This window comes from Protopterus annectens, chromosome 13.part0 (genome assembly GCF_019279795.1).
Source record: "Protopterus annectens isolate FY-2018-M chromosome 13.part0, PAN1.0, whole genome shotgun sequence".
Lineage (NCBI taxonomy): Eukaryota > Metazoa > Chordata > Ceratodontiformes > Protopteridae > Protopterus > Protopterus annectens.
The window spans coordinates 1,031,963,619-1,031,985,172 of NC_056747.1; positions in this window are offsets into that span (position 1 = coordinate 1,031,963,619).

Consider the following 21,554-nt stretch of genomic DNA (forward strand, 5'->3'; position numbering starts at 1 on the left):
GTCTGGGCCCATTGATGCAGTGTTCTTTGTCTTAGAGAGAGCATTAAGGGCCTGTTAGCTAGTGATAGTAGGGGGAGTTATATTTGATGATATTTCCTGAGGGAAGGTTGAGGTGGAGAGAGAGGAGTAAAGTTGGACTTGAATTTATCAGCCAGGAGATTTGCTATATCTTCTGGCTCAGTATAGGTGGCTCCATTTACAATGAGTTCTCCACACAATTGTGTACTGACTTTGAGGTTGCAGACATAGCTAAAGAATGCTTTGTGGTTGTCCTTGGCTTGGGAGGCCAAACTTACCTCAAATTGGCTTTGGTAGACTTTATTTCTCCTCTGAGTTGTTTGTTTAGTTTGATGAGAGTGCTTTTATCCTGCTGGGTGCTACACCTCCTAATTTTTGCCATGATTTTCTTCCTCCTGTTATACAGCCTATTGATTTTGTGATTCCACCAGGGTGGCTTGTTTTTTGTGTTAGTTCTGTACTTCTTCCTGATGGGTACAGCTGCCTCTATGCAGCTATTAACATGCTTTTCCATGGTTTCTGCGGACAGTTCTGCATAGGCAGAAGTGTTCTCAGGGTTTATGGGGGCTTGAAATTTTGCCAGGTTCTCACTTAATAGCAGGAGGTTACCCTTAGAATAGTTCCTGAATATTCACAGTTTAGCTGGGGTTCCAGGTTTTATTTTTACTTCAAAGGAGACTATTTTGTGGTCTGACCTTACCATGGAAGGCATTACAGTAGGGGGCATGCATCAGTCTCCCATATTAGTGAGGGCCAGATCCAGTATGGTTGCACCCCTGGTTGGTGTATTGAATATTTGGTCCAGGGAGTTTGTGTTTACAAAATCCAGGAATCTGTGTGCATGTACGTTTGGTGTTGTATAGGATTCCCAGTTAATAGTGGGGTAAAGTCACCCATAAATATGGTAGTGGGTTGGATGATAAGTGTTTCTAATAAGTTTAACTACATGGTATCGGTTTCCTGGGTCATAAAGGGGGACCTATGGCTTGCAAGGAAGTGGTACTGGATTTTACCTATGGTGATTTGAACATGGAGCAGCTCAAGTGCATTGTCCTGTTTGACCAGCCTTGAAAGATATTTATTTTTGATGTAAATAGAGACACCTCCACCTTTAGTCACTGCTTGTAAAGCAGCTGGTCTGAATGTGTGGAAGGCATTATAACCTTGCACTATTGGTGTGCTCTCCCCGGCTTTAAACCATGTCTCAATGACCGCACAGACATCAGGATTTTCTAGGTTAAAGAAAGCTTCTAGGGAGTTGAGTTTTTTGTTTAGGCTCCTAGCATTGAGCAGTAATACCTTTAGATTTTCTTGGCTTTGATTTGCTATGTTGGAAATGCTTTCAGTTTGGCATTGACTAAAAAAGGCACTATGGGGGAAGACAATTTTTCAGCTAATATTCGAAAGCCTAGAGGGGAGAGGTGTAGACCATCTCTGGTAAACCAGCATGGTCTGTTGACCATCTCCTTCCATTCTGACAAATACTGCATCCCCTTAGAATGATACCAGAAACTAAGCCAGTTATGAAAATCAATCATCTTTTGTTCGTATTGTGGCATCATCCTTGGAGAAAGTAAAATGCTACTCAATGCTAGGCAAATTACCAGCCTGAGACATGTTCTGAGAGCTCTATGATGTCTCTCTTCATATAGTCTGGGGAGGTACATCTCAGGTCATTTATTCCCACATGGACTATGACTGAGTCATATTGGTAATTGTAGTCTAGTGACCTGAGTGCACGCATAATGTGGTGGGTCCTAGCCCCTGATAAGCAAATGACCGTAACTTTCACCTTACTCAGCCTGGTGAGAAGGACATCAGTGAATCTCATGATGGAGTCTCCAGTGACTAGAATGTTGGATTGTGTGGTGACTTGCCTTATGGGCTTAGAGGTAGAGGCTCCATGAGATGTAGCTCTATGTGTTGATGTGGGTGTTGTTCTGAAAGAGTGCATTTGGGGTTGCTGTGGGTATTTCTTATGTGTACTTTGTCTAGGAGGTTTTGTGGTTTAGGAAGGTTAAATTTAAGTACCTCAGCATATGCGGGTCTATATGACTGCTTTGTATTGTGAGTGATAGGTGCAACATGTGTACTACTGACAACATTATTGATATTAGGAGTCCTTTTATGTGAGAGCTTTGCCTCCAGTGACATTGTGTAAATACATCTGTCACATACCATATCAGTTTGTTTGAGAATTAACTGGTTGTCAGTAAACATGAGGCAATCTCTACATTGCTTCAGGTTGCCCATATCAACCAAGCTGGTAATGGAGACAGTAGTAAAGTTCATATTCATGGCAACAGACCCTTTTTTATGGATTAGACTGTCGGAGTGAGAATATCAGTCACTGTCAGGAGTATCTGGTTTGCAACTATGTGGACAGTGCTTGTCACTGCAAACTAGTTGTCCTGTGTGCAACTGATATTGGACAAATTTCAATTGTGCTTTTACTAGAAAAATGTCACTCGGTGTCTGAGTTGGTACAGAGCACTGCCAAACACTTGAAGGGAAATTAATACATAGATCCTGAAAATTAAAGGATGAAGTATTTAGGCAGATATTCTGAAGTTAGAAACAAATCAAGCAGTATTTACTGAAAACAAAGAATTAGCTTGTCAAGAATGATGAAAAGAGGGGAGTTGCAAGAATGGCTACTACTAATGCTGGTATCACCACAGCTTCACTCTTTGGGATACAGTGCTCCTTTGCTTCTTCACTCACCAGAAGCAAAATGTTAGCACCAATCCCAAGAAGAGAAACAGGCAGGTTTCTTGAATCCTTATGGAATGGCATTGGATAGTACAGTACTCGGATCAGAGATCCCCATAAAGCTTATTATATTTCTGCAGAGGACTAATACCTCATATGCCTAATGAGGATCAGCCTAAAGTGGGCAGCGTCATGGTTGACAACTATGATCTCTCTCTCAGAATTCCAGGGCCTAGAGTTCATTTCTGTTTTCCAGTCACTGTCTTGGAATGATCATAGTTTTATAGGAATTATAAGTCAAGCAAGTCCTTAAAAAATCCCAATCACACCACACGCTCCAGAGACCTCATCCTCATTACCACAATCAACAGAACATGCTGGGGGAACAGGTACATAACCCAGAGACTGCCAATGCTATGGAATAGACTTCCCATACATGTCAAGCAGAGCACCTCATTGGCCCTCTTCAAGAGAAATCTTGATGAGTGGATGAGAAATAGAAAATTCACCTCAGGGATCACTCCAGTGGCTCTATTCTACAGAGGCACTGGGAACTAAGGTCGGGTGGCACGATGCCAGGGTAATCCTATGGGCTTGGCTTGTAAAGGTTCCAAGACTATTAGCCTAGTACACACCTATGAACCTATGAACCATTTACTCCATGCCAACACCTCCCTCATGATGTACCTCCTACCTCTAAAAGGGCAAAGACAGTTGGACCAATGTCCATCCAATTGTCAAAGTTCATTTTAAAGGATGCAAGGAAGACAAGGGTAACATGCAATGATGATTTATTCCACTGATGGGGTAAACAGTTAATAAATGTGTCTCCCCAGTGTGGTTTATTTATATTTTTGTGAAGATCTTAATAATTAGTTCTAGTGTTTGTGGAGCTGTTTGTCTCCCATAGTTGCAAAAGATCAAGAGGCTTCAGCACTTAATGGCACAGAATACAAGACACAGAGCTCCACCTAAGAGTCTATACGAGGCTGAGTATAGTAATAGGGCTTTCAGGTTTGTCTTGGTAGCCAAGGGTCTTTAGACCAGTAACTTTTTCAGTTAGGAGATGCTGGGGCCTTTCTAGTTGTGTGGTATGTCTGGATGCATACATACCAAAGGGAGCATTTTACTTTATAATTGGTCTAGTTATAGCAAAGTATAGAGATGATAACTTATTTTGACCTGTATGGGATACCGTTGTATATCACCTTTGGTAAATAGGATTTCCAGAATAGTAATGCTACATGAAGATCAAAGGAGAGGGAGTTGTTGACCAAGGTGCCAAGATCCCTAACTACTGTACCAGGCTCAAGTGGGGTACTGGTTATACTGTAAGTTGAGGATGAGAGTTTTGATTTTTTTTTCAAATAAAGCAATAGTGCAATGTTTGACTTTAATTGCAGACTTTTTTCGGTACATTATATATATATATAAGGACTAATTCTTGATGTAATGATACTTTATCAAGGAGTGGTCAGATAACAACACTCATTAGCAAACTTAGTTAGTCCTAGGTCTGAGTTTTCAGATAATAACACTCATTAGCAAACTTAGTTAGTCCTAGGTCTGAGTTTACAGATTGAAGGTTGCAGAAGTATATGCTAAAAAGGGGGAGGAGTCCCTCTACTGAGTCCTTGGCTGCACTGCTAGTTAATAGCTTACTTACTTTTCGAGAAGGCATCTGCCACTTTAACTATATGGATTCTCTCTTTCAGCCAGTTGGCTATACACCTTACAAACTAAGGGTCTTCCTTTGTGGCTCATAGCTTACTTATAATATCAGTATGGAGGATGGTATCAAATGCCATTATTTGATCCAGATGGGTAGTATGGTCCAAATAACAATTAGTCACTGTGTCAGTGACTTTCTCAAATAAATTTTCTAAATGAAGCAGACATAAACTCCCTTTGTCAAAACCAAACTGACAAGGATCTAGTTTTATGAGGTTTTAGGTATTGTAGTAGATGAAGTCAGATATGATATATTCTATGGTTTTGCAAATTACATTAGTTAGCCTGATTGATTATAGTTCCTGGGGTCTGTTGTAGAGCAGCCCCTTATGAAGGTGCATCACAACAGCAATTTTCCATACATCAGGGACATACGCCCTGGCTAAGCTTAAGTTAAACAAGTTTGAAAGGATGGTTCCATGAGGATATGTTTGGCGATATTTATTTTTTATTTATTTTATTTTTATTTTTCATTTGTTGACTGAACTAGTCTAACTGAATGCAAGTCCATTTTCAGTAGAGGCCCGGGGAGAAAAACTCCAAGACATATACAAAATACAATATAGAATTTGCAACAGTCTAAGCTTAAAACAGCTGTTGTTAATAAAAAATACAATACTCATCGTGAGCATAACACAAACAGTAAAAGGTAATGTGCAAGAGATGTTACTATACACATATACACATATAATTAAATTGCAATAATATGGTCTTTTGGTTCTTGAAGGATAAGTCTATAAAGGTAAGGAGTATTCATTAGCGTAAAGGAAGAAGGTTAGTCAGGGTTAGTACAGGGGCATAACCAATGTGTATTGAAAAATAGTTTTAGATTCTGTTTAAAAAGTGTTAATGAAGACAGATATACGAGTTCAGTGGGTAGAAGATTCCAGTGCTTTCCAACAGTATTAGAGAACAGAGAGTCTCCTGCCAACTTCTTGGATCTGCAAGTCTTGATCAGCAGTTTGTTTGAGGAGAGTAAATTCTTAAGATTGTTTTAAGTGGTAATGAGGCTAGTGAGTATTGGAGTGTTGGTGGGTTGATACAGGGTCTTTTGGGCTATAGCAAGCTGGTGAAATTGAAGCTGGTTTAGAAACTCTAGCCATCCTAGTTGCTTTAGATTAAGATAGTGATGAGTTTTAAAAGGAGAGCCAGTGGCAAATCTAGCAATATTATTATAGGAGATTGCCAGTTTGTTGAGGTTGTTTTTAGAAATATTAGTGTATACAGGTGAAGCATAGAGAAGAGTGGAGATTAAGTGAGTTCTGGCTATAGGAGTCCTGGCTACTGGTGTAAGAAAGGGTTTGATTCTATAGAGGGACCCTAATTTTTTGTTGACTGTTTTTATTGTGCTGTTTACATGAGTATCGAAGTTAAGGTTGTTATCTATTGTTATTCCTAAGAGTTTAGTGGTTGTGTTGGGAGATATGAGAGTGCCATTATTAGATATGAGTGTGAAATTTATTAGGGTGGGCTTTCAGGTTGGAGTGAAAAAGTAAAAGTTTAGTTTTGGGGGGGTTTAGGAGGAGGCATCGGTTTAAAAAAATTGTTCTACTGTATTGAATGCTTTTTGGGTAAGGGACTGTAGTTCAGTTGGAGATGTAGCTGAACAAATTATTGTAGAGTCATCTGCATATTCAATGCAGGTGGCATGTGGAATTGCTAAGTGAAGGTCATTAATAAAAATGGAAAATAGGAGTGGGCCTAATATGGATCCCTGAGGAACACCAAGGGAAATGGGAAGGTGATTAGATAAATTATTATCCCATAGCACAGCCTGTTGTCTATTGTCTAAGTAAGATTTGAACCAATTTATGGCTAGAGGTTCAAGTGAAAGGGATTTCAGTATATTTAAAAGGAGCTGGTGATTAACCATATTGAAAGCTTTAGATAAATCAATAAAGACTGCAGAGGAAAGAATATTTTTGTTACGGTTTTTGTTAATGCAGTCTGTGAAGGATAGCAGGACAGTGGTAATGCTGTGGACAGGTTTAAATCCATGTTGACAGTTGGCAAGTAAGTTATTTTGGAGTAGGTGGTTAAGTAGTTGCTTATGGATGCATTTCTCCATTATTTTTGCTAGAGGAGATAGTAGAGCTATAGTACATTAGTTATAGTTAGAAAAGTCATTAGAGTTCCCACCTTTTTGTAGTGGGACGATATGAGACATTTTCCAGATAGATGGGATAGCTCCTTCACTTATGGCTCTGTTAACCAGAATGGAAATGGGATAGGCTATGGCTTTAGCTCCTTTTTGCAGGTATTCTGCTGGAAGTTGGTCAGCTGAAGGGTTAGTAGGTTTTAGTTTTTGGAGACGGGAGCAAATAAAGGAAGTAGAAACTGGTTGTAACTGAAATGATGGAGGTGAGCTTGTAGTAGATCAAAAATAAAAAAAAACAGCCAGACCTGGTAAAGGATACGGCTCTCAGCTGAACAAAGTAAAACTCCAAAAAGAAGATGAGCCAAACAACCACAGCTGCAAAAACTTCAGTTTAATAGAGAACAAACTTAAAAACAAGTAAGCACTTTCACGGTCTCACTGACAGCTTCATCAGACAGTGAGACCGTGAAAGTGCTTACTTGCTTTTAAGTTTGTTCTCTATTAAACTCAGCTTCTTTTTGGGCTTGTAGTAGATGTAGACTGATTTGAGATATCTGGAGATAGTTGACTAGCAAGAGTTTGGATGGCGTCTGTGAAGAAAGAATTAAAGGCATTAGCAGTATGTGTGGGATTTTCAGGGTTAGAGCCTTGTGTGTTAGGTGTGATAGATTGACCTGGGTATAGTAGTTTGTTAATGCTAGTCCAAAACGTTTGTGGTTTCTTTTGGTATATTTGCTGTAGTTGGAAGTAAAAGTTTTTTTGTCTAAGAAGAAGGCTTTTTTTGTATTATTTCTAAGTTGTCTAAAGGTTTGGTGATCTGTAGGATTCTTAGTAGTATGCCATCTTGCCCAGGATTTGTTTCTAAGAAGGATTTTTTGCCTAGTAGCGTTTGAGAGTCAAGGGGCAGGTTTAGCTTTATTACTAACAGACATAAAAAATATAAAAACACTATATATAGGAAGCTTAAAGGAAGAAGCTCACTCACACCTGCTATAATACAACCTGTTTAATTTACAAATAATAAACTTGATGTTAAAATAATACAGATCTAGCGCTTTCATCCACTACAATGTGGACTCCATCAGAATCAATTAAACATTCATTAAACAATCGATTTATATGTTTTATGGCACCAAACTTGCAAAATAAATTAAAGAAACATACCATATTTAGTAGACAATGTAAATACTAAATATGACTGTATGTGTTGTGACGACACTAATCAATGTTCAAAACATCCTTACATTATTAAATAATGTTATAAAGGGCATTATTATAACCATTCTACAAACATTTCATGACTGCTGGTTTTGTTATATAGCAACTATATTTACAAATAAAAGTTTGTAAATCACATCCAAATAAATGAAGGTCCCAACATCCAATACATATCTTGGTTCTTAAATAATCAATTGACTGCTAAAATTCAAAATATTATTACTATAACTAAAATTCTCATGTAAAACTAATAAATAAGTATGTTAAAAATTCATATGACATTAGGTCCTTCCTATCTAACATCTAACCCATCTAATGGGTCTAAAATCATAATATAAATTACTCTGTACCCATATATTGTCCTATGGAATATATATATATATATATATATATATATATATATATATATATATATATATATACCAGTGAAAAAGTCTTTGGTTAACCACATCATAACAGATACCTCAAACTAACTCTAGTTACGTATACAATATATGAATTCAATACTAATACATTAAAGGTAAATACATATACATAAAATATAATATTAAAAGTATTTATATTATTAGAATATCTAAAAATGTGCTCCCAAACCCTTACATAATAAACTGTCATAATAAAAAATAATGACAATCAACTACATCTGTACATCCATTTTATGTTTAAAACATTTTTTTTACCTTTTAATTTATTTTAGTCTCTGTAATATAGGTTTAATTGTGATCTAATCATTTAAACCCGGTGTAGTTGATGCATCCATTAAGATTTGCCATCTCACTTCTTTCTCTGACAAGCGGGCTTTATTGTTGCCTCCTCTGCTAGTTATATTCACTTGTTCCAAGATGGCAAATCCAAATCTATGACTGTTCCCACATGTGGCTACATGTCTGTAAAGTGCATTAGTGCTGTCATTTTTTTCTAATTGCATATAGATGGTCATAAATTCTTTTTTTAAACATTCTTTCAATTTTCCCTATGTAGAAACTTGGACAAGTTGCGCACTTAGCCATGTATATAATATTTTTGGTATTACAATTATCATTATTAAAAGTTATTCTCATCCTATTAATATTCTCTAATATAATTCCTTCACTTTCTAATATAGCATGACATTGTGAGAAGGATATGTGCCACATTTTCTAGTCCCCTTATGCTGCAAGTGCATTTGTCCTACTTCCATTCTCCTCTCAAATACTAATTTCATATTAATCCCCATTTTATATACAAATAAAGGAGTCTCACCTACAATATCTTTTAATTCTTTGTCCACAGCAAGAATGTTCCAATGTTTGTTTAAAATTAGTTTTATTTGTTTAACCTGAGGAGTGTATTCCAAGATACATGCTCGATTATATTTAACTTCACATTCATTGCCTGTGGTCTTGTTTAATATTGGTTTACCCAACACTGGAGTGACTTTTTTCCCCCACTCATCAATTATATAAGTTTTCATCTCGTTCATTAATTTTAAGGGGTACCCCCTAGTGTTGAATAATCCACAAATTCATTATATTTCCTCTATTATGTCGTTAAAGGTGGATGTCATCCTAGCTGCACGAATGCACTGACCCTTAAAAATGCTCTTCTTAGTTTTGTAGGGGTCGTTACTAAAATACTCTAAATAATTATTGGAGAAAGTATTCTTCCTATAAATACGTGATTTGAATCCGTTATTAATACTAGAAATGTATGTATCAAGGTATGCTATACCAACAGAACTATAGCTGTAAGTAAATTTTAAAAATTGACTAGTACTGTTCAAATATTCCATAAATTTTCCAATAATATTTTCAGGTCCATCCCATAAAATTTTCAGTCTCCTCTGCTACTTTCCTAGACCTATCTAAAGCATTTGACATGGTCCCACACAAACAGCTTATCTCTGTCCTCAATAACCTATCCTTCTCACAATCAGTCACCAACTGGTTTCAGAGTTACCTGTCTGACCGCCAACAATCCGTTGTATGGCAGAATGACATATCTCCCCAACTACCTGTCTCCATAGGGGTTCCCCAAGGATCCATCCTTGGACTCCTATTCTTCTCTGTTTTCACAAATAATGTAGCCTCTGCCACCACACATGGCACACTCATACAATACGCAGATGACTCGACCAACATCTGCTCAGCCCAGTCCCTACCCAAACTGCAAAAGTCACACAGGAAGCCTTTTCCTCTGTTGAAACTTGGTTATCCGATGCCCAATTAATACTCAACCCAAACAAAACTAAACTACTCATCTTCCAACCCACCAAACATCTCAAAACAACTCTCACTTTAACATCACAGCAAAAGACAACACCACTATATACCCAACTGAACACACCAAATTGCTAGGAGTGGAAATAGACAATAAACTAAAATTTGACATTCACATATCCATGACCATAAAAAAAGTCCACAAAAAACTAGGAGTGTTATACAGAAATAAGCATCTTCTCACCAAAGCAGCAAAGATTTCAATAGCAAATTCCCACCTTATCTCCACCCTACTTTATGCGTTTCCAATATATACCAACCTAAGGCAATGCGATCTAAACAAGCTAGAGACCTGCTACAACAAAATTGCCAAATTCGCCACAGGGGCATCCTACCATAGTCACCACTGTCTCTCACTTGCTGAACTGGGCTGGCTTGAACTCCCTCACCTCCTTCAGTGGTATCAACTCTCACTCGCCCACATACTAGTAAACCATCCACTAAATGTCCCATCCCTCCAGAATTTACTCCAACCCTATCGCACCACCAGACCACTAAGATCCAGCAACAAAAATCACTTGCAGATCACTAAAGCCAATAACTCTGCTGGTGAAGCACTATTCTCTTGCACCATAGCCAAATTATGGAACTCCCTCCCACCCACAATTACCTCCGTACCATCATTCACCGACTTCAAAACTTTACTAAAAGCACACCTAAAAACATGCTGGCTATGCCCTTGCAACTCCCACTCTAATATCACCTATCCCATCCAACCACTACCTTTCCTTCCACTCCACTAACTACCTTGATTATAGCAAGTTCAGATGCTCATAAGCCTAGTACTTATACAGCAGGAACTTCTTATTTTAACATTTGTTAATGTCTGTTATGTAGTTCACAGATAAAGATTCTAGTTGTCTACTGATGTACTATGTTCTTCATCTGTAAACATGTTGTAAGTAATTGCTATGTAAATTGTTAATCGCTATGTAATCCAATGTAACTACTGTCTGTTTATTTTAACTGTGGAGCTTTTCTCCCCGGGCCTCCGCTGAAAAGGGACCTACGTCCAGTCGGACACTCCCAGTCACAAATATAAATAAATAAATAAATAAATAAATAAATAAATAAAAATAAATATATCATCCAAAAATCTCGAATAATGTCTAATGTACCTGAAATATTCACTCTTGAATAATTTTTCAGTTTCCCAGTCCAGCATTACTAAATTTGCATATATGGGGGCACAAGCGGCCCCTATTGCCACTCCCTGGATTTGTTTATAATATTCTCCTTCAAAGTAAATATAATTATACTCAAGTACTATAGACATTAATTCCATAATTAGGTTAACCTGATCACACTTTAAGTTGGAATGTTGTCTAATGCTATTACAAAGCTCTCTAACCCCTCATGCTTAGGAATACAGGGAAATAAATCAATTACATCCACTGTGATGTATATAACTCCCTTTTTCCAAAGTTGTGGGGTTAGGTTCCCAAGGAACATCCAAGAATCTTTAACTAAATGTGGTATCTTGTCATAAATATGCTTTATCCATTTGTCTATGGCTAAACCCAAAGGGAAAGGTTTGGACTGGCTTCCTGAAATAATTGGGCTGAATGGTGGATCAATAATGTTTTTGTGCACTTTAGGTACTCCAACTATAGTAGCTAGAACTGGATGCTCTACAACCAAAAATTTGTAGGTATCTATAGTGATACGTCCATCTAAAAGAAATTCTTCTAAGAACATTTCAATACGTCTGTACCCTATGTTAATTTCATTGATACAGACATATAATTTCCTGATTCCACCAGTATTTTAAACATTTTGTTAATATGTTCATTTTGATCATATAATACCATACCACCCCCCTTGTCTGGCTTCATAATTCTAATATTGTCATAATTTTTTAGCCGTTGGAATAATAATAATTCCTCATTAGATAGGTTGCTTTTCATCCTTTTGTGTCTAGTCTCATTTTGCAACCTATATATATCATTAGCAACTAACTTTTCATAAATTGCTACATTAGGGTGGGTGGTATATATGTGCTTTTTTTCTTTAGTACAACTTTCTCACCTGTAGGAGGTTTGTTGCTGAAATAAATAGCTAGATTGATTTTCCTTACATATTTCTTGATCTCAGTAATACAATCCACTACTTGAAATATTTTCTTTGGCACATATTACATCCCCTTTGAGAAAAGTGTAAAATGCTCATCCCTAAGCTCCATTCCAATATAATTTAATATATTAAATTTGTTTTGCTACAAACTATACCATTAATATTAAATGCATGAATAGAAGTACCAGCATTTATATTATATTGTGCATTACTAATGACAGATTCTACACCATTATCTATTAATGTTAATCCCTCCATTCCTGATGTTGAACATCCCTGTCTGTTCTTTCTCCATTTCCATTTCTTTTGCTAGTTCCCCCCTACATTTCGGTTCCTTTCCCCCATAAAAATTTACATTCTCACTATTGGACCGATAATTTCCTGTATTGTCATGTGGACCCGATATATCCCTCACTTCTTCATTGTTCCTTTTTTTTTTTCCATGGATATACTTTGTTGTTTTTATAATCTGATGTGTCTCTATCAATTTTTTTTTAAATTTCTTCTGGACTATGTTCTGGGCTTTCCTATCAGCCTCCATATACTGTTTATAATATAATTTCTTGCATTGTTCAAACAGTAGATCATCAGTAATTAATTTATTCAATTTTTCTACTTTGTCAATTAATACACATAATTTTTCATCATTCTTCTTAATCAGTAATTTCATAAATTCAAAACCAAACTGGTTAAATAAAGCATTAACTTCATCCCTAGTTTGGTCATTTAACCATATACCCATAGGCATCTTAAAAAATCTTAGTCCCTTTGGAACTATATTCAATACTAAGCATTTATTTAAATAAGCATTGTCAATTTTTATTCCCCTAATTATATTAAGATTCTTTCCCAAAAGCATAAATTAATTTTAAGTAAAGAACCAGAGAATGTGTCACAAAATGAACCATTCATACCAGCAGTCTGGCTAGATTTATCAAGGCATACATCTTTTAAAATAAAATTATCCAATTTGTCAACATTGTATCCCTGTATTTTATTATTGTCCTGAGTCTTGTTGACACACAACTTGCTCATTGTGTCCATGGTGAACGGCCGGAGAATTGGTTTTCCCAGCCATGTGTCATTTAGGTTTAGTTCCTATACGCCATGATTCATCGTCAGTATTATACAGCGAAAAATCAAAAGTAAATTCCTTGTCAGAAAACCGGCTGAAGTCCAAGCCAATTCCCTATACATCCTCTGTGGGTTTAAAAGTAGAAATAACTGTTTTATTACTTTTTTGACCATTAGGTAGTTCCAAATCATTATCGCTATCGTTTGACCGTTCGTCCCTTCCAGTCTGCATATTAGGCACCAGCCGTTTCGGCTCTAGTTGCGTCATCAATTCAAGAAGGCGTGTAACCTCTCCCTTCAGTGAAGAGACTTCCGACCGAAGCCTCTGCAGTTCTCCTTCATCTCCAGGTGTACACTTGTGGATGGCTACTTCCTCCTGGCTATCCATTTCTGACACAAAATACTATAAATATAGTGTTAAGTAACACTTAACTACGTAAAAAATATAAAAACACTAAATATAGGAAGCTTAAAGGAAGAAGCTCACTCACACCTGCTATAATACAACCTGTTTAATTTACAAATAATAAACTTGATGTTAAAATAATACAGATCTAGCGCTTTCATCCACTACAATGTGGACTCCATCAGAATCAATTAAACATTCATTAAACAATCGATTTTTAGGTTTTACGGCACCAAACTTGCAATCTAATTTAAAGAAACATACCATATTTAGTAGACAACGTAAATACTAAATATGACTGTATGTGTTGTGACAACACTAATCAATGTTCAAAACATCCTTACATTATTAAATAATGTTATAAAGGGCATTATTATAACCATTCTACAAACATTTAATGACTGCTGGTTTTGTTATATAGCAACTATATTTACAAATAAAAGTTTGTAAATCACATCCAATACATATCTTAGTTCTTAAATAATCAATTGACTGCTAAAATTCAAAATATTATTACTATAACTAAAATTCTCATGTAAAACTAATAAATAAGTATGTTAAAAATTCATATGACATTAGGTCCTTCCTATCTAACATCTAACCCATCTAGTGGGTCTAAAATCATAATATAGATTACTCTGTACCCATATATTGTCCTATGGAATATATATATATATATATATATATATATATATATATATATATATATATATATATATGTATATACTAGTGAAAAAGTCTTTGGTTAACCTCATCAAGTGCATTTGTCCTACTTCAGTTCTCCTCTCAAATACTAATTTCATATTAATCCCCATTTTATATAAAAATAAAGCAGTCTCACAATATCTTTTAATTCTTTGTCCACAGTAAGAATGTTCCAATGTTTGTTTAAAATTTGTTTTATTTGTTTAACCTGAGGAGTGTATTCCAAGATACATGCTCGATTATATTTAACTTCACATTCATTGCCTGTGGTCTTGTTTAATATTGGCTTACCCAACAGTGGACTGACTTTTTTTTCCCCCACTCATCAATTATATACGTTTTTGTCTCATTCATTAATTTTAAGGGGTACCCCCTAGTGTTAAATAATCCACAAATTAATTCTATTTCCTCTATCATGTCATTAAAGGTGGATGTCATCCTAGCTGCACGAATGCACTGACCCTTAAAAATGCTCTTCTTAGTTTTGTAGGGGTCATTACTAGAATACTCTAAATAATTATCGGAGAAGGTATTCTTCCTATGAATACGTGATTTGAATCTGTTATTAATACTAGAAATGTATGTATCAAGGTATGCTATACCAACAGAACTATAGCTGTAAGTAAATTTTAAAAATTGACTAGTACTGTTCAAATATTGCATAATTTTTTCAATAATATTTTCAGGTCCATCCCATAAAATAAATATATCATCCAAAAATCTCGAATAATGTCTAATGTACCTGAAATATTCACTCTTGAATAATTTTTCAGTTTCCCAGTCCAGCATTACTAAATTTGCATATATGGGGGCACAAGTGGCCCCTATTGCCACTCCCTGGATTTGTTTATAATATTCTCCTTCAAAGTAAATATAATTATACTCAAGTACTATAGACATTAATTCCATAATTAGGTTAACCTGATCACACTTTAAGTTGGAATGTTGTCTAATGCTATTACAAAGCTCTCTAACCCCTCATGCTTAGGAATACAGGAAATAAATCAATTACATCCACTGTGATGTATATAACTCCCTTTTTCCAAAGTTGTGGGGTTAGGTTCCCAAGGAACATCCAAGAATCTTTAACTAAATGTGGTATCTTGTCATAAATATGCTTTATCCATTTGTCTATGGCTAAACCCAAAGGGAAAGGTTTGGACTGGCTTCCTGAAATAATTGGGCTGAATGGTGGATCAATAATGTTTTTGTGCACTTTAGGTACTCCAACTATAGTAGCTAGAACTGGATGCTCTACAACCAAAAATTTGTAGGTATCTATAGTGATACGTCCATCTAAAAGAAATTCTTCTAAGAACATTTCAATACGTCTGTACCCTATGTTAATTTCATTGATACAGACATATAATTTCCTGATTCCACCAGTATTTTAAACATTTTGTTAATATGTTCATTTTGATCATATAATACCATACCACCCCCCTTGTCTGGCTTCATAATTCTAATATTGTCATCATTTTTTAGCCGTTGGAATAATAATAATTCCTCATTAGATAGGTTGCTTTTCATCCTTTTGTGTCTAGTCTCATTTTGCAACCTATATATATCATTAGCAACTAACTTTTCATAAATTGCTACATTAGGGTGGGTGGTATATATGTGCTTTTTTTCTTTAGTACAACTTTCTCACCTGTAGGAGGTTTGTTGCTGAAATAAATAGCTAGATTGATTTTCCTTACATATTTCTTGATCTCAGTAATACAATCCACTACTTGAAATATTTTCTTTGGCACATATTACATCCCCTTTGAGAAAAGTGTAAAATGCTCATCCCTAAGCTCCATTCCATTATAATTGAATATATTAAATTTGTTTTGCTACAAACTATACCATTAATATTAAATGCATGAATAGAAGTACCAGCATTTATATTATATTGTGCGTTACTAATGACAGATTCTACACCATTATCTATTAATGTTAATCCCTCCATTCCTGATGTTGAACATCCCTGTCTGTTCTTTCTCCATTTCCATTTCTTTTGCTAGTTCCCCCCTACATTTCGGTTCCTTTCCCCCATAAAAATTTACATTCTCACTATTGGACCGATAATTTCCTGTATTGTCATGTGGACCCGATATATCCCTCACTTCTTCATTGTTCCTTTTTTTTTTTCCATGGATATACTTTGTTGTTTTATAATCTGATGTGTCTCTATCAATTTTTTTTTAAATTTCTTCTGGACTATGTTCTGGGCTTTCCTATCAGCCTCCATATACTGTTTATAATATAATTTCTTGCATTGTTCAAACAGTAGATCATCAGTAATTAATTTATTCAATTTTTCTACTTTGTCAATTAATACACATAATTTTTCATCATTCTTCTTAATCAGTAATTTCATAAATTCAAAACCAAACTGGTTAAATAAAGCATTAACTTCATCCCTAGTTTGGTCATTTAACCATATACCCATAGGCATCTTAAAAAATCTTAGTCCCTTTGGAACTATATTCAATACTAAGCATTTATTTAAATAAGCATTGTCAATTTTTATTCCCCTAATTATATTAAGATTCTTTCCCAAAAGCATAAATTAATTTTCGTAAAGAACCAGAGAATGTGTCACAAAATGAACCATTCATACCAGCAGTCTGGCTAGATTTATCAAGGCATACATCTTTTAAAATAAAATTATCCAATTTGTCAACATTGTATCCCTGTATTTTATTATTGTCCTGAGTCTTGTTGACACACAACTTGCTCATTGTGTCCATGGTGAACGGCCGGAGAATTGGTTTTCCCAGCCATGTGTCATTTAGGTTTAGTTCCTATACGCCATGATTCATCGTCAGTATTATACAGCGAAAAATCAAAAGTAAATTCCTTGTCAGAAAACCGGCTGAAGTCCAAGCCAATTCCCTATACATCCTCTGTGGGTTTAAAAGTAGAAGTAACTGTTTTATTACTTTTTTGACCATTAGGTAGTTCCAAATCATTATCGCTATCGTTTGACCGTTCGTCCCTTCCAGTCTGCATATTAGGCACCAGCCGTTTCGGCTCTAGTTGCATCATCAATTCAAGAAGGCGTGTAACCTCTCCCTTCAGTGAAGAGACTTCCGACCGAAGCCTCTGCAGTTCTCCTTCATCTCCAGGTGTACACTTGTGGATGGCTACTTCCTCCTGGCTATCCATTTCTGACACAAAATACTATAAATATAGTGTTAAGTAACACTTAACTACGTAAAAAATATAAAAACACTAAATATAGGAAGCTTAAAGGAAGAAGCTCACTCACACCTGCTATAATACAACCTGTTTAATTTACAAATAATAAACTTGATGTTAAAATAATACAGATCTAGCGCTTTCATCCACTACAATGTGGACTCCATCAGAATCAATTAAACATTCATTAAACAATCGATTTCTAGGTTTTACGGCACCAAACTTGCAATCTAATTTAAAGAAACATACCATATTTAGTAGACAACGTAAATACTAAATATGACTGTATGTGTTGTGACAACACTAATCAATGTTCAAAACATCCTTACATTATTAAATAATGTTATAAAGGGCATTATTATAACCATTCTACAAACATTTAATGACTGCTGGTTTTGTTATATAGCAACTATATTTACAAATAAAAGTTTGTAAATCACATCCAATACATATCTTAGTTCTTAAATAATCAATTGACTGCTAAAATTCAAAATATTATTACTATAACTAAAATTCTCATGTAAAACTAATAAATAAGTATTTTAAAAATTCATATGACATTAGGTCCTTCCTATCTAACATCTAACCCATCTAGTGGGTCTAAAATCATAATATAGATTACTCTGTACCCATATATTGTCCTATGGAATATATATATATATATATATATATATATATATATATATATATATATATATATGTATATACTAGTGAAAAAGTCTTTGGTTAACCTCATCAAGTGCTTTTGTCCTACTTCAGTTCTCCTCTCAAATACTAATTTCATATTAATCCCCATTTTATATAAAAATAAAGCAGTCTCACAATATCTTTTAATTCTTTGTCCACAGTAAGAATGTTCCAATGTTTGTTTAAAATTTGTTTTATTTGTTTAACCTGAGGAGTGTATTCCAAGATACATGCTCGATTATATTTAACTTCACATTCATTGCCTGTGGTCTTGTTTAATATTGGCTTACCCAACAGTGGACTGACTTTTTTTTCCCCCACTCATCAATTATATACGTTTTTGTCTCATTCATTAATTTTAAGGGGTACCCCCTAGTGTTAAATAATCCACAAATTAATTCTATTTCCTCTATCATGTCATTAAAGGTGGATGTCATCCTAGCTGCACGAATGCACTGACCCTTAAAAATGCTCTTCTTAGTTTTGTAGGGGTCATTACTAGAATACTCTAAATAATTATCGGAGAAAGTATTCTTCCTATGAATACGTGATTTGAATCTGTTATTAATACTAGAAATGTATGTATCAAGGTATGCTATACCAACAGAACTATAGCTGTAAGTAAATTTTAAAAATTGACTAGTACTGTTCAAATATTGCATAAATTTTTCAATAATATTTTCAGGTCCATCCCATAAAATAAATATATCATCCAAAAATCTCGAATACTGTCTAATGTACCTGAAATATTTACTCTTGAATAATTTTTCAGTTTTCCAGTCCAGCATTACTAAATTTGCATACATGGGGGCACAAGCGGTCCCCATTGCCACTCCCTGGATTTGTTTATAATATTCTCCTTCAAAGTAAATATAATTGTACTTTTTTTACGTACTTCTTTACGTAGTTCATGTTACATAGCACTATATTTATAGTATTTTATTTCTAACAGAGCGAGTTGGGGCCTGGTGGTCAAGGATGGCTAAGAATGTGGAATTAAAGTATTCCACTGCTTCATTTAGTGGGAGGGATTTTAGTGGTGACCAATTACATTGCTTGAGTTCTCTCTGGAAAAGTTCAGGGATAAATTGCTTTTTGGTGCGTATTGTCCTAAATGTGTTTGGGTAAGTTAGGTTGGTTTTATGTCTGATAATATAAGTTAGTGAGTGGTCACTTAGGTCATCTGTGAGGGATCCTACTTTGTATGTTTGATGAGGAGCATTAGTAAGAGTCCAGTCTAAGGTACTTTCTTTGTTATTGGGTTTATTAATTCTGGTAGGGGAGTCAATAGCGTATGAGAAGCCATATAGGTTAATATGGGTGGTAGGGTGTACATTACTACAGGACTTCCAGTCGATATTAACATCTCCTAGGACTATTGTTTCTTGTGGGAGATTAATAGAAAGCCAATTAAGGATATTTTCAATGGTATTAATGTTATTTCCTGGAGGAAGGTAGATACAGATTATATATATGGATTTACATGTGTTGACCTGAAATTTAGAAATGAGTATTTCAGCATTATTGTCCGAAGGTGGTCTAAGGTTTGCAGTACTAACTTGTAGCTCTGCTTTATAAAGGATTGCTACCCCTCCTCCCTTTTTGGCTGTGCGATCTAGTCTAAGGATATTGTAACCAGGTTTGGTGACTTCATTGTCTTTCACTGTAGGTTTTAGCCATGTTTCAGATAAACATAGGATGTCAAATAGGTGGACATCCAGGAGGGCATGGAGGTAGGCAATTTTATTATTAATGCTACATATATTGAGATGTGCTATATAGAGTGAGTTAGAAGGTTTGGTAGGGGCTTGGGTACTAGAGTTGTTAGGGTTGCACTTTTCAGTGGCAAGGGTATTGCTGGGGCCAGGGTTAGGATGAATGTCCCTGTCTAGTAAGGAGTGAAGGTATATTCTATTTATAGGGTAGTGACGCTTACAATAATAGTCAAGTAATTTTCTAATATTTAGATTGGTATACTTAATGTGTGCTAGTCTATGATATTTGGCTTGTAGGTAGCAGGGTTTGGATGTGATGTTTATCAAGTTTTGAGAGATAGCTAGTAGTGGAGTCGAAGTGAGTTTGGAGGGGAAGAGAAGGGTGGGGTATAATGGTTGTTCGTAGGAGGTTAGCAGATAGGCAATAGTTAGAGGAGGAAAGAGTGAGACCAAGAGTAATAGTTGTATTTGGCATGGGATAGGTAATATAGCCATTATATTAAATTGTAAAGTGGAAGAAGAATGGAAGGTAAGGTAGTGTGAACAGGTAAAGAGATATATCAACAGGTGAGGTGATGTAACAAGGAGGGATGGGAGGTAAGGTAACAACAGGTGTGGTGCTGTGACAAGGCGGGTTGGGAGTGCTAATGAAATGATCTGCTAGATTGCAGCAGATGTGATGGGGGTGTGGTTTTAGAGAAATAAATGTAGGAGCAGTGGGGGCGGGTGGGAATTGGGGGCAGGGTAGCGGTGCGGAGTGAGCCCACAGGGCGAATGGAGCGGGTAGAGACAATAACCAGACAGACAAGACTGTCGATGATGACAATCAGTGACGTGTGAAAGTCTGCAGGTAAGTCTGAAAGTAAGAGATGTAGAAGAATGTTAAGAGGCTAGCAAGGATAGGCATGTGATGTTAGAGGAGTAATATGTGTTTAAGGTATACTGGGACAATAATGAGAGATTGAAACAATAATCAGAAGAAGACTGGGAACTGAGTTAGGGAGGATTTGGTAAAGAATAGGTAAATGAATTACATGACAGAAAGCTTATAGTATAACGCCTAGTGGCTAGTCACTTTATTGCAGCAAAAAAGTCCCTTAAAGGGGGATATCAGGCTAAGGGAGAGGGGGGAGATATCCTGGTTTGCAACAAGGATGGTATAAATGGGGAAGTAAGGGTTAATTAAATGCTAAAAGGGGAGTGGCTGCTGGCTAACCTGGCTGGGAAGCTTGCCTAACCTAGCAGTAGCTTTATATTAAATGTTATTGTTACAACTGGTAGTAGCAGTTACAACACATAGTTTCACTCTTTTCCTTTCAAGGAAAAGTCTCTCGGGGAGCTGGTAGGTTAATTCTGTATTCTGGACTATTTTCTTAGAAGTCCAGCAAGGCACATTCAGGTGAGCTAGTGCAGGGACGTGCAGGAACACAAGGCTGGACACTGACACCAAGTGAAATACTGATGATTAAGTTTTTAAATATGGCTAGCAATGTACCAATTAAGTTCTTATACGAGAAGGAATGATCTGGTTCCCAAAATGGTGCAGCTTCCAACTTCACAGACTTTTGCTCCATGTTCAGTGATCAGACATTGTATTCCTAAATTATACGATGCATCTGCCCCAGCTGACCAAGCCTAAACATCTGTGCCGAAATGTGCAAGATCCCTAG